The sequence below is a fragment of the Rhinatrema bivittatum genome, unplaced genomic scaffold (genome assembly GCF_901001135.1).
Source record: "Rhinatrema bivittatum unplaced genomic scaffold, aRhiBiv1.1, whole genome shotgun sequence".
Taxonomy (NCBI): Eukaryota; Metazoa; Chordata; class Amphibia; order Gymnophiona; family Rhinatrematidae; genus Rhinatrema; species Rhinatrema bivittatum.
In genome coordinates this window covers 38,416-52,693 of record NW_021820827.1, presented here as the reverse complement: position 1 = coordinate 52,693, position 14,278 = coordinate 38,416, and positions in this window count along the sequence as shown.

Below are 14,278 nucleotides of genomic sequence, written 5' to 3'. Positions count from 1 at the left end.
CATATGGAAAGACATGATTTAATGGGACACAGTCAACATGGATTTACCCAAGGGAGGTCTTGCCTCACAAATCTGCTTAATTTTTTTGAAGGGGTTAATAAACATGAGGATAAAGGTGAACCGGTAGATGTAGTATATTTGGATTTTCAGAAGGCGTTTGACAGTCCCTCATGAGAGGCTTCTAAGAAAACTAAAAAGTCATGGGATAGGTGGCGATGTCCTTTCGTGGATTACAAACTGGTTAAAAGACAGGAAACAGAGAGTAGGATTAAATGGTCAATTTTCTCAGTGGAAAAGGGTAAACAGTGGAGTGCCTCAGGGATCTGTACTTGGACTGGTGCTTTTCAATATATTTATAAATGATCTGGAAAGGATTACGACGAGTGAGGTTATCAAATTTGCGGATGATACAAAATTATTCAGAGTAGTTAAATCACAAGCGGATTGTGATAAATTGCAGGAAGACCTTGTGAGACTGGAAGATTGGGCATCCAAATGGCAGATGAAATTTAATGTGGACAAGTGCAAGGTGATGCATATAGGGAAAAATAACCCTTGCTGTAGTTACACAATGTTAGGTTCCATATTAGGAGCTACCACCCAGGAAAAAGATCTAGGCATCATAGTGGATAATACTTTAAAATCGTCGGCTCAGTGTGCTGCGGCAGTCAAAAAAGCAAACAATGTTAGGAATTATTAGGAAGGGAATGGTTAATAAAACGGAAAATGTCATAATGCCTCTGTATCGCTCCATGGTGAGACCGCACCTTGAATACTGTGTACAATTCTGGTCGCCGCATCTCAAAAAAGATATAGTTGCGATGGAGAAGGTACAGAGAAGGGCAACCAAAATGATAAAGGGGATGGAACAGCTCCCATATAAGGAAAGGCTGAAGAGATTAGGGCTGTTCAGCTTGGAGAAGAGACGGCTGAGGGGGGATATGATAGAGGTCTTTAAGATCATGAGAGGTCTTGAACGAGTAGATGTGACTCGGTTATTTTCACTTTCGAATAATAGAAGGACTAGGGGGCATTCCATGAAGTTAGCATGGGGCACATTTAAGTCTAATCGGAGAAAATTCTTTTTCACTCAACGCACAATAAAGCTCTGGAATTTGTTGCCAGAGGATGTGGTTAGTGTAGTTAGTGTAGCTGGGTTCAAAAAAGGTTTGGATAAGTTCTTGGAGGAGAAGTCCATTAACGGCTATTAATCAATTTTACTTAGGGAATAGCCACTGCTATTAATTGCATCAGTAGCATGGGATCTTCTTAGTGTTTGGGTAATTGCCAGGTTCTTATGCCCTGGATTGGCCACTGTTGGACACAGGATGCTGAGCTTGATGGACCCTTGGTCTGACCCAGCATGGCAGGTTCTTATGTTCTTACCCTCAACCAATAGCCTTCATGCTTTTGATGCAACTGCAACATCCTTCCTCACTTTGTCGGTGGGTGGGGGGCGGGGGAGTGCAACTGGATAAAAGCAGCAACCAATATGGGCCCTGACCTTTACAGTCTGGGTTTACTGCCACGCAGACATCAGGGAAAAAGCACAGGACAACGTCTACAGCCAAGTCCCAAAGCAAAGCAGGTCAAGCAGTGCTGTCTGAATTTTCAAGGAGGCTCCTCACCCAATAAAAATGTTGCTGGCAGGAATTTATGGGTTTGACAGTTGCTTGTTTTGATTGATTGTAAATATTACTACCCTTATCATAAAGCTTGGGAATAACTGCACGGAGCAGCAGTTACTGCCCTTAACAGAAACATGGGGGTGACCTGCATGGAGCGGCAGTTACTACCCTTAACAGAAACATGGGGGTAACCTGCATGGAGCAGCAGTTACTACCCTTGAGAAAAACATGGGGGTGACCTGCATGGAGCAGCAGTTACTACCCTTGAGAGGAACATGGGGGTGACCTGCATGGAGCAGCAGTTACTACCCTCGAGAGAAACATGGGGGTAACTTGCACAGAGCGGCAGTAACTACCCTTGAGAAAAACATGGGGGTGACCTGCATGGAGCAGCAGTTACTACCCTTGAGAGAAACATGGGGGTAACCTGCATGGAGCAGCAGTTACTACCCTCGAGAGAAACATGGGGGTAACTTGCACAGAGCGGCAGTAACTACCCTTGAGAAAAACATGGGGGTGACCTGCATGGAGCAGCAGTTACTACCCTTGAGAGGAACATGGGGGTGACCTGCATGGAGCAGCAGTTACTACCCTCGAGAGAAACATGGGGGTAACTTGCACAGAGCGGCAGTAACTACCCTTGAGAAAAACATGGGGGTGACCTGCATGGAGCAGCAGTTACTACCCTTGAGAGGAACATGGGGGTGACCTGCATGGAGCAGCAGTTACTACCCTCGAGAGAAACATGGGGGTAACTTGCACAGAGCGGCAGTAACTACCCTTGAGAAAAACATGGGGGTGACCTGCATGGAGCAGCAGTTACTACCCTTGAGAGAAACATGGGGGTGACCCGCATGGAGCAGCAGTTACTACCCTTGAGAGAAACATGGGGGTAACCTGCACGGAGCGGCAGTTACTACCCTTGAGAGAAACATGGGGGTGACCTGCATGGAGCAGCAGTTACTACCCTTGAGAGAAACATGGGGGTAACCTGCATGGAGCAGCAGTTACTACCCTTGAGAGAAACATGGGGGTGACCTGCATGGAGCAGCAGTTACTGCCCTTGAGAGAAACATGGGGGTGACCCGCATGGAGCAGCAGTTACTACCCTTGAGAGAAACATGGGGGTAACCTGCACGGAGCGGCAGTTACTACCCTTGAGAGAAACATGGGGGTGACCCGCATGGAGCAGCAGTTACTACCCTTGAGAGAAACATGGGGGTGACCCGCATGGAGCAGCAGTTACTACCCTCGAGAGAAACATGGGGGTAACCTGCATGGAGCAGCAGTTACTACCCTCGAGAGAAACATGGGGGTGACCTGCATGGAGCAGCAGTTACTACCCTCGAGAGAAACATGGGGGTGACCTGCATGGAGCAGCAGTTACTACCCTCGAGAGAAACATGGGGGTGACCTGCATGGAGCAGCAGTTACTACCCTCGAGAGAAACATGGGGGTGACCTGCATGGAGCAGCAGTTACTACCCTCGAGAGAAACATGGGGGTGACCTGCATGGAGCAGCAGTTACTACCCTCGAGAGAAACATGGGGGTGACCTGCATGGAGCAGCAGTTACTACCCTCGAGAGAAACATGGGGGTGACCTGCATGGAGCAGCAGTTACTACCATAAGAAACTTGCTGGGCAGGCTGGATGAGCCATCTGGTTCTTTTCTGCTGTGATTACTATGCCACTGTATATACGGGCTAAGTTAGGCAGATAAGTTTATCCGGCAAACTAGCTGAGCCACACATCAGCTGAATATGGATCTCACTGTGTCCCCTGGTGCTTGTACTGTCTGACAGGGTAAACAGCCATCCCCACTCATGAGTTTATAAACCTCTCTCATGTCCCCTCTCCGCCCTCTTTTTATCAAGCTTTTTCTAGTTGCACTATGTCGTTCTTGAGCTGGGGAAACCAGAACTGAACACAATATGGATCAATACAGAAGCATTACGATATTCTGTTTTATTCTTCATTTCTCTCTAAATAATTCCAAACATTCAATTTGCTTTTCAGACCGCTGCCTACCACAGAGCTGAGAATTGCAAAGTATTGTCCACAAGGACTCTGGGTAGTGATTTGTTTATTTATTTTTATATTCTCTTTATTACTTTTTTCCAATTTTACAAAGTAAACAAACTTTTGCAAGTGAAATACAATAGCACTGATATGAATACATTTGATAGATCATGATATGTAATTCAGAAAGGAAAAAAAATACAATAATATTAAAAAACATCCAGATTCTGTCTTAACTGCTAAAACATCACAGAGGTAATATCTTACGTGGGATTTTATGGGTAGTGAGTTCTCATACAGATCTGAGCATTGTTTACCTGTAGTTTGAATTATTTACCTCAATGTGTATTTCTTTGCACCTTTCCTCCCAGTCTTGCAAGGGTCTTCTGTAATTCCTAACAATCTGCTGCTTTTTAAACAACTTTGATTCATTTTTTGTTATCTCCAACTCTGTGGTTCAGCTGAGGAGGATGGGGAGGGGGAAAGGAGAGGAGCGTGGAGTGCATCCTGGGAGCTTATGGTCAGTCCTTCCAAGCCACACCACAGCATGGCCAGCTATTTCCAGCCATGGAGCACATTCTTGCCACATCACGGTTAGTAACCGCAGTTACTGTGAGTTTTATTTTCAGCCGAACCAAGGTTTGTAGCTTGAAGATTCACCTATATCCAAGCAGCCAAAGTCGGGCCACCAAGATTTAGGAAATTGCAGGTCAGGGTTTGAACATCACCACTAGTACCCCGTTTTCATCCAGTGACCCAAGGGCCAGCCACTGTTTGCGCAGTTAAACTCAGCCACTCAAGCCTGCTCTTTTTAATGGGATCAAACTAAAAATTAGGCATAAGAACATAAGAACATGCCATACTGGGTCAGACCAAGAGTCCATCAAGCCCAGCATCCTGTTTCCAACAGTGGCCAATCCAGGCCACAAGAACCTGGCAAGTACCCAAACACTAAGTCTATTCCATGTTACCATTGCTAATGGCAGTGGCTATTCTCTAAGTGAACTTAATAGCAGGTAATGGACTTCTCCTCCAAGAACTTATCCAAACCTTTTTTAAACCCAGCTACACTAACTGCACTAACCACATCCTCTGGCAACAAATTCCAGAGTTTAATTGTGCGTTGAGTAAAAAAGAACTTTCTCCGATTAGTTTTAAATGTGCCCCATGCTAACTTCATGGAGTGCCCCCTAGTCTTTCTACTATCCGAAAGAGTAAATAACCGATTCACATCTACCCGTTCTAGACCTCTCATGATTTTAAACACCTCTATCATATCCCCCCTCAGTCGTCTCTTCTCCAAACTGAAAAGTCCTAACCTCTTTAGTCTTTCCTCATAGGGGAGTTGTTCCAATCCCTTTATCATTTTGGTTGCCCTTCTCTGTACTTCTCCATCGCAATTATATCTTTTTTGAGATGCGGTGACCAGAATTGTACACAGTATTCAATGTGCGGTCTCACCATGGAGTGATACAGAGGCATTATGACATTTTCCGTTTTATTCACCATTCCCTTCCTAATAATTCCCAACATTCTGTTTGCTTTTTTGACTGCTGCAGCACACTGAGCCGACAATCTTAAAGTATTATCCACTATGATGCCTAGATCTCTTTCTTGGGTTGTAGCACCTAATATGGAACCCAACATTGTGTAATTATAGCATGGATTATTTTTCCCTATATGCATCACCTTGCACTTATCCACATTAAATTTCATCTGCCATTTGGATGCCCAATTTTCCAGTCTCACAAGGTCTTCCTGCAATTTATCACAATCTGCTTGTGATTTAACTACTTTGAATAATTTTGTATCATCAGCAAATTTGATTACCTCACTCGTCGTATTTCTTTCCAGATCATTTATAAATATATTGAAAAGCACCGGTCCAAGTTCAGATCCCTGAGGCACTCCACTGCCCACTCCCTTCCACTGAGAAAATTGCCCATTTAATCCTACTCTCTGTTTCCTGTCTTTTAGCCAGTTTGTAATCCACGAAAGGACATCGCCACCTATCCCATGACTTTTTACTTTTCCTAGAAGCTTCTCATGAGGAACTTTGTCAAACGCCTTCTGAAAATCCAAGTATACTATATCTACCGGTTCACCTTTATCCACGTGTTTATTAACTCCTTCAAAAAAGTGAAGCAGATTTGTGAGGCAAGACTTGCCCTGGGTAAAGCCATGCTGACTTTGTTCCATTAAACCACGTCTTTCTATATGTTCTGTGATTTTGATGTTTAGAACACTTTCCACTATTTTTCCTGGCACTTGAAAATTGACCCCCTAAATTGTGAGCATGATCAGTCATTTCCAGTCAGCATACTGTGCACAGGTGTAAGTATGTGTCATGCGGTGTCATGAGATTATTCTCGGGGCTTTCTGTTAGCTTTGCGATAGCTATTGCATGAGAATGTTAAATAAAATTGGACTTTCATAGCCAGAGAACTCTTTGGCAGTATCTGCTTTGGCAAATCTAAAATCTTGCAGCTTTTGCAAAGAAACAACACAAAGCAGGCCTTTGCTACAGATAAACTGCAGACGGGACTGGGTGTTTTTAGGGTGAGGAAGTGGAGAGAGCAGGGCACGTGCTGAAGCTGGGGATAGAGGTTTCAGGTGCCTGTCACTAGCAGGTTTCGCCCTTGGTCCTCATGTGTCTAACACTGGTCCTGACTGCAGAGTCTAGACTACAGAAATTGGATTTTAAAACCTGTCTAGACAAAATATGCATCTCAATATCTAGCTAGCAGCTTGCCTTAAAACAAAAAAATCACTGCAGGACATTTGCTGAGTCTTATCCCTAATCCACACTGCCACATTTGGAAAAAACAATCCTGTCTGGCTTTCAACGCCTCTCCCACCCCTCTTTACACTCATTTTGTGCTTAGATGTCTGTGACAGTAGCTCGCTGGCATTCTTGTGCTTTCCTTCAGATTTCACAAATCCCCAATCCTAAATTCTCATTCTCTATCTAATCCACGTTATGTACTTCTCTCCTTGCCTCCCTGCACTGTCCCCTGATAAATATCTTTGTCCATTCCAAATTCCTGGTTTATTTAAAAACTTTTCTATGCCGTCGCTAAGTTATATACCATCGCAACGGTTTACAAATAGGCACATAGACTAAGGTAAGTAAATGTAGGATATCGTACATTCTAACAGGTGCCAATAAAGTTCGGTTACAATTTCATAAATAAAATCATTATTTGAGTAATGTTGGTCAAGTCCAGGTGTATTATTGAGTTACTATCTCTTTGAGATATTACTTCTTAAATGTAGAATTGAGTAAATTCATTCTCATCTGCATTACCCTGTACTTTCATTCTCTACCCTCCACACTCTTTAGTGAAGGCTTTTTTAAAGAGCCATGTTTTTAAATTTTTCTTAAAAGTTTTGAGATTACTCTGTAATCTGAGTTCGGGGGGCATCGTGTTCCATAGTATGGGCCCAGCCAATGATAAAGCCCTTTCTCTCACTTGGGTTAAGGGATTGTTAGTTGTGCTTTGTTTGCTGAGCGGAGGTTTCTTTGTGGAACGTGTACTCGTAAGGCTGCTCCTTTGCTAGCTTTCCGCACACTCTCTCTGTTCTACTCCTCTTACGCTTTCTGCTGATCCCACTGGGTCTTTAGAAGGGGGCAGGAATGCACGATGTCTCTTATAGCCCCCCCCCATATGAGGCAGTGGCCATGGGCTGATCCTCCCAGTATGAAAGCAGGTGCCTCGAGTGCTGGGTAGGGATTTCTGAGTTGCTGTTGAGAAGGAAGGATTTTTTCTGTTCATTTCTAAAAGGCCCTGAGCCTTAGGGTAAGGAACCCTGGAAGAAGTAAGGAGGTTTTTAATAGGGATCTGCATTTGTCTAAAACAAAATAGAAATATCATTGACATTTGCAAAACGAGAAAAACCCACAATGGAATTTTGTTGGTTTTCTTTTTGCTTTGCTTTGTTTTGTAAAAAAAGAAAAAAAAGAACATCTGCCACCTGTTCAGGGCTGGGCCCAGGGAAGTCCCCAGGGCCATTCAATCCCTCTTTCCAAAAAAGATGCTGGGACCAGGGGCCTAGGACCCTTCCGACTCCTGGGAGGCTGGGAACAGTCAGAGTGCGCAAACATCTTCTTTTTCTGCAACTTTTTATAAGCTAAGTTCAGATTTGTATGATGCAAATATCATGGGGAGTTCTTGTGCGCGCTAAGTTCATGACCTCTCTGCGTGTGCACACGTGCAGGGTCCTGGTCAGTAAAGGGGCAGGAAGGATGCCCTACTTACCTCCTGCCCCTCAGTTGTTCCTTTCAAGTGGAGCCAGTGCCATAGAGACTTCAAAATGACGCCCGTCCCAGGAGCTTGTACCTAGAACGAATGGCTTTGCCCACCCCTGCATTGCTGATGTGCACATTGCCCTCATGGTGCGCAGGATGCATCGTGTTTCACACACACACGTGAGCAGGTCCTGACTGCTGCATCTTGCCTGATAAGGTATTCCTAAGTTGGTTTTGTTTTTCAGGCTTGCAAGGAATTCATTTCCTGAGAGAGCTCGCTTTCAGAAGGAAAAGAGAAAAACTCTATCAACCAAGTTCTGGAAAAACTATCACGTTGCATTTGGCCAAGACCTGTGCTGGTACAGCCTGCTTGATTTTCCCTGACAAATTGTCCATTCAAGCAGGATTTCTTTTTCTTCTCTACGGAGAATTCTCTTTCTGCATCTCTTCTCTCGTTCCTCAGATTCTCAGGGGAGCTCGCCTCCAGCTTCCTGTCAAACTTTTCAGTCCTCTTTAACGAGCTACAGTCACTTTAACAATAATCACTCCACATCTGTGGTCTCATTATCCCCAAGATAAGCATCATTGGAAAAATTCTAAAAAATGTCTCATAGTCTATCTACTGCCGAAGAAAAGCCGTAATTCACAGGACTGACGCGAAGCGTAAAGCATTGGAGCACTATGATGTTAACGTTAAAGGGTTTGGCCAGGTAGTTTTTAGAAATTAGCCAGACAAAACCCAAAATTTGAATATTTTCCCACACTGTCTGGCTAAATTTTGTCTGGGCAACTCATTCCTCGCAGAAAATGTACTGGGTTACAACGAGGCAACACTGGGAGTCCAGGCATGTTCCATCTGCTATAATTACATGAAACTGAAGGCTGGGAGAATCTGCTTAGGCTGGAATTTAATGTTGTGATATGTGCGTGATGGAGCGTGACCTGGCGCACTATCACAGATATCGGCCTTGCTGGATGGTTGTCCCCATGTAGTTGGAATGATGAATGCTGAGATTCCATAATGCAGCTCAGCCTTGAGGGACCTGTTCTGTCTTGTACAATAAATCTGAAGGTGGCAAACTTAAAGCAGCCTCATTTTATAGCTAAGACTACTCATAGCTGAGTTTGTTGTGAAACTGGCGAAGCAATGGCATCAAAAGCAGAACTGAAAGTAAAATGGCAAGGACGCCAAGCGTGCAAAAAAGGAGCTAGTGAAGTCACTGTCCGAAATGAGGGTTTTAATACATTACAGGTTGTATAGGAAGCGAGAAAATCTACAACGAAGGAAGAAACCTTAAAATACAGGAAGACACGACAAAGCATCAAAACACTGGAAACGTGAAATCAAATGCTTGAAGACAAAATAGATGAGCAGAAAAACAGAGAGTGTTGGAGTAAGATTTAAATAACTGGCATTCCTGAAACAGTAAGAGACAAAGAGCCTTTTCAGCCAATGGAAAACTGCTGGGCCGCATTTCAAATGGAGAACGGCTGAGAGGAATCTGTATTTATGGTTCTGCTGATTTTCTGATTTTTCCATTTTTAAATCCTGGCAGTTGATGTTGCTCTGTGGCTGTGGACAGCTTTGATTTATTTGAGTCCTGGCGTTTGTGTATTTTTAGTTTGCATTGTTTGTCATTATGGACATGCGTTCCGTTTTGCACAGAGTGCCTTGGAAGTTGTTGTGCTATATATGTTTACTGTAAACCGCCTGGAGCTACTTTTGGAAAGGAGGGTTAGAAAGTTAAATAAACAGTAAGCATATGAATGAAAATATTGCCTGGGATCTCCGAGAGACCGCACCCAGTAATGGGAGGAGAACTTTGCTATGCAGCAAAGCATGGATCATGTCCGCATTCAGAGCCCCACAACAACTAAAAAATCTGTTATTCCAAACTGTGGCATCGTAAGAGCTAAGTTACTCAGCAGAGGAAGGTGCAAAACAAGAAGGAGACTAATGTTTAGGCATTTTATTATGCACCACTGAATACAGCTGAAGAAATCAAATAGATTATGGAAGCTTTGGTCTGAGCAGCCGGAAGTTACAGCATGAACTTGTGTTTTCTTCCTTGTTTGCCATTTTGACAAAGGTAAAAGAACAAATCTGCATCTCACTCAGTCCTTCCACATCCTTGCATACTGGAAATGTAGTTTGCCAGAAAAGTGCAAATTGCCCAGTCTGATTTCGCCTCCCTGATTTGTGGCTGATATTCTCCGACTCTGAGCCTCATTCAAACCAGCATCAAAGACCCACAACATCAAGACAGTTTGAAAGGAGAGAACGCAAGTCATCTCTCCAACAAGTCCAGCAGAAAAACCTGAATGGACTTTTTTCTAAGCTGCTGCTCTGGATTCCCCATTTCCAGCTCAGAAATCAGAGCAAGCTGAAATATTTTAGGGTGAATTTTAAGAGTTGCTCCCATATACACGAGTATCTGGGCAGAGTATGAGCAACTCATTACATGTGTATGTGCGCGGCCACGAGCAACCAATGCATAGGAAAAAGGTGTAGAGTCAGGGTGGGTCAGGACCTTTCCAGGCAGGGCCAATATTTGCACTCGTAAATCTGGATTTTAAATCCGGCCGCTGCAGCGTGCGTTGGGCTGTGAGCTGCGCATATTTACTTTTGCTCTTGATGAGGTGTAAGTCTGAAGAAAATTCGTTTTAGGCCAAAAACCTGGCTGGATGAGGGGTCAGGGTAAACTAAGGGGGAGATGCAGGCTGAAGACTCAGAAGGGTCTGGATGACGTAGAGGTAGCCTGGAAAATGAGTGGACTCATTGGTCAAACTGGTTATTTCCTTCATGCACGAATGTTTTACAATCTGCTTAACTGCACTCGTTAAAGCCAATACATTTTTAAGGAAGACACACGATTTATGTTTGCTCATGTAGCTGCTTAAAATTAGGAGCACACACATGTGCACCTCGTGCACAGTTGCACAGACAATTTAAAATTCCAGTGTAAGTATCTCACGCACAAATTCAGTGAAGATGCTGATAGTTTATGTATTTCTTTAGTTAGGGTATCCACAGTTTAAGATACCTTTAGACAAGGCTCCCAGATTTAACAGGGAAATTTGGAAGCAGGATCAGAGAAGTTAATTTTATTTTGAAATAAGGTAAATAGGTTAGGAACTAATACTATCGGCAACAGGCAAGATGGGTTGAGAAGCCTACCATGAGGATCCAGACCCGTGAGGGTCATGAGCAGCCAAGACGAATAAACTCAGCATATTGCCTCTCCTTCTTGAATGAACACGCGAGCTCACCTCCAACATTCTGATCAGAAGATTTTTTTTAAACTTACTAAGCACAATCATCAAGGTATTCATCAACCCAACCTAGGCCCCTCCATCTTCCTACAATGTAAGTCGGAGAATGCATTTTTTTAAATTTCCACTCAGCACATGCTAGAGTTATTTTTCATATTTTGGGTTTTATTTTAAAGGACATAATTTATTAAACGAACTTGTATTTTTTTCAAACTATTTTTCAAACACACAGGTATAGCTGCACAAATGGGAAAATAAATATACATACATAAGCATAGAAGTGGCAAAAACATGTTAAGTGATAACCAAGTTCAATACCGTAATAAACAGTCCACTAAGATGCACACAACTGCTTCCTCCAGATCCATTACGGTTCCCAACTTGTTGCAATCTCCACCATAGTCCCATGCTAGCTGCAGTCTTCCAAAGATAAGCGATAGTTAAACAAGCAGCATACGACAGTTGAGAAAGTAAACGCCTAGCCTTGTTGGGAGAGAATACTGAATCCCACCAAGCCTGACACTGAAAGGGGGAGCCTAGTAATTAAACAAGTCTCAGTCTCCACTCCCAGCCAGCATTCTTGTACTATGGCACAATCCTAGCACACATGAAGATAGAACATGTATTTTAAGTAGCTTGGAAACAGAATAATCTGTAATATATTTGAGTTATCTGCACTTTAAATAATAACTATCTAAAAGGAAGAAAAGGGAGGATTGTTCTGAATTGCAGTAATTTATTCTGTTTATAAAAAAAGGTGCTAGGCTCCAAGATGGCCGCCGAGTAAGGGCTCTCGATGTGTTTTTCCTTTTTCGCTGTTTCTCCACACTAAAATGCCTCACACTAAAAGGAAGGCAAGACTAAGAGGAGTGACTTCAAGCTCACCCTCTTTGGATCCTTCCCAACCTCGCATTGAGGGTTTCCTCGCAGCTAACTCGACATCAGCACCGGGAGGAGAGTGTCCCCCTTGACCCCTCACATCACATTGAGCCCTGGCGCTCCGAGCAAGCCTTCCCCTCCGTACCATGGAAACCTGAGTAACCCGATGATGGCAACGATTTCTCCTGAGATGTATCGGGGGAGATTCGGAAGCAGAGCGACGGGCAGAGACATCCGAGGGGATCTTGGGGTCTCAAGCTACTGACGGGGTGGGGAGCCTGGGAGAGGTGAAGGAGGCACAGATCGAGCGTTCCCTGGAGGGGCGGGCCCCATGGAAGTTTTTCCATCAATGAAAGGTATGCATTTGGGTATAAGCACAATTTCGGATGTAGGTGGGGCTCAGCCAAACCCTCTGGAGTGTGGAATTAATCTACAACGTCCATACTCGAAGGAATATGGACGGCTTTAAAAATCTTTAGAGTTGTCTATAATTTCATTGTCTCAAGTTACGCTTGATACTAAAAATCAAGTACTAGCAAATGCAAATTTGATTTCATCTTTCAACCTCAAAGCAGAAGCTATGGAACTGCGAATATCTGCCACAGAAAAGATAACCCAAAATTTGGTTCAGTCTGAGATAATTATCAATAGAAAACTGGAAAACATAGAAAATATCCTGAGATCCCATAATTTAAGAGTACTTAATTTTCCAGTAATAAATGTAATTTCCCCACTTGATCTCTTCAAAACATATTTCCCAGGTGCTAAAAATACCAGAAACTGCCATGCCCTGCGAAAGCCTATTGCCTTCCTCAAGCTGCTGAGAGTGCTGAGGATGCATTAAGGCAATTACCATCATTGAACCTGAGGTTACAAGAAGAAGAGCGCTGCTGGTCTCCTTTGCTTTTTTGATGGATCGAAATAATGTATTCAGGCTCTTTCGCCCTTATTCTATGGACAGAAGGTTTGGATTTATCCTGACCTCCCACTAAGGGCCTCATTCTGCGATACTTTAGGGAATGAGGGGCTGGGGGCGGGCCTGCGCTAGCCGGCAGCGATGGCACCGTCGCGGTGCCATCGCTGCCGGTTTCGCACCCAATAGCGCCACCATAGGAGGTCTAGCTATTGGGCGCGAACTCGGACGCGAAAAGGCCCCTTACCTTTTCTTCGTCCGCGGCGTCTTCGCGGAGTCGGCCCCGGTGACGCCCCGACTCCTCCTCTTCCGGGGCCGACTCCGCCCCCATTTTGGTATCACGTGCGATCCGATTAGAAAATGAGGCCCTAAGTCTACCCAGACTCGCAGAAAAAATGTTCTTTCTATGCGTTCGGAAGTACTTCAGCTGGGTGCACAATCCACGCAAGTGTTGCGTAAAGCACCAAAAGGTGAACTATGTCTTTTTTGAGCCCACACAACTCAGAGCGTTTCTGGACACGCGCACCTAAAATGCACCCTAAATTTCTTCGGTATAAGGATTAGTTTGTCGTGAATCTTACTCGACGTTCCTGTTTTCCTTTGTAATTTTGTTTCTTGATTGTATATTGCTCTATATCCTTTATCAACGGTGCATGCACCCTTTGTACTTGGTTGTATACTATTACCTTAATTATATTTCCAGTCTATTATTGTACTGATATTACTGTACAAGATGGATTCTTGTGATTATTTGAAATGTCTTGAAAATAAAAAATTTAAAAAAAAAGTGCTAATTCTCATCTGTTATTTGAAGAGTTCCTGAAAGAATTCCTTTGCTCTTCATGTGTGTTTGTTAAATGAACAGTATTATTATTATAGACCTACAATCATTTTATATTCTTTTATAATCAACGTGCTAATTTCAACCTTTCTCCCCTATCTCCAGGGAAATCACTGGTCAGGATAATCTCTATAATTTGACAGAAAGACTTGTGGGGTTGTGAGATGAAGGCCAGCATTGTTTGCTAATTCTCACATAAACTCGTATCATCCTCTGCTTATAATTCAGAAGCATTCCAGCAATAACCTGTGATTTCATAACCAACGTTAGGGCTACAGGTTAAAATTCATAAACAGTGAAGACCTCAAGAGACGATCAATAATGAAAAAAACAAAGATGCTGGAACTAATCCAAAAGCCTTCACATGTCCAAAACTCCTCAGCATTCTGGGGTTTTTTTTAGATTTTTCAGTCATCATGTTAGTGACTCTTACGCATTCTTTCCTTATGACATGGAGGATAAGTGGCCAAAAATG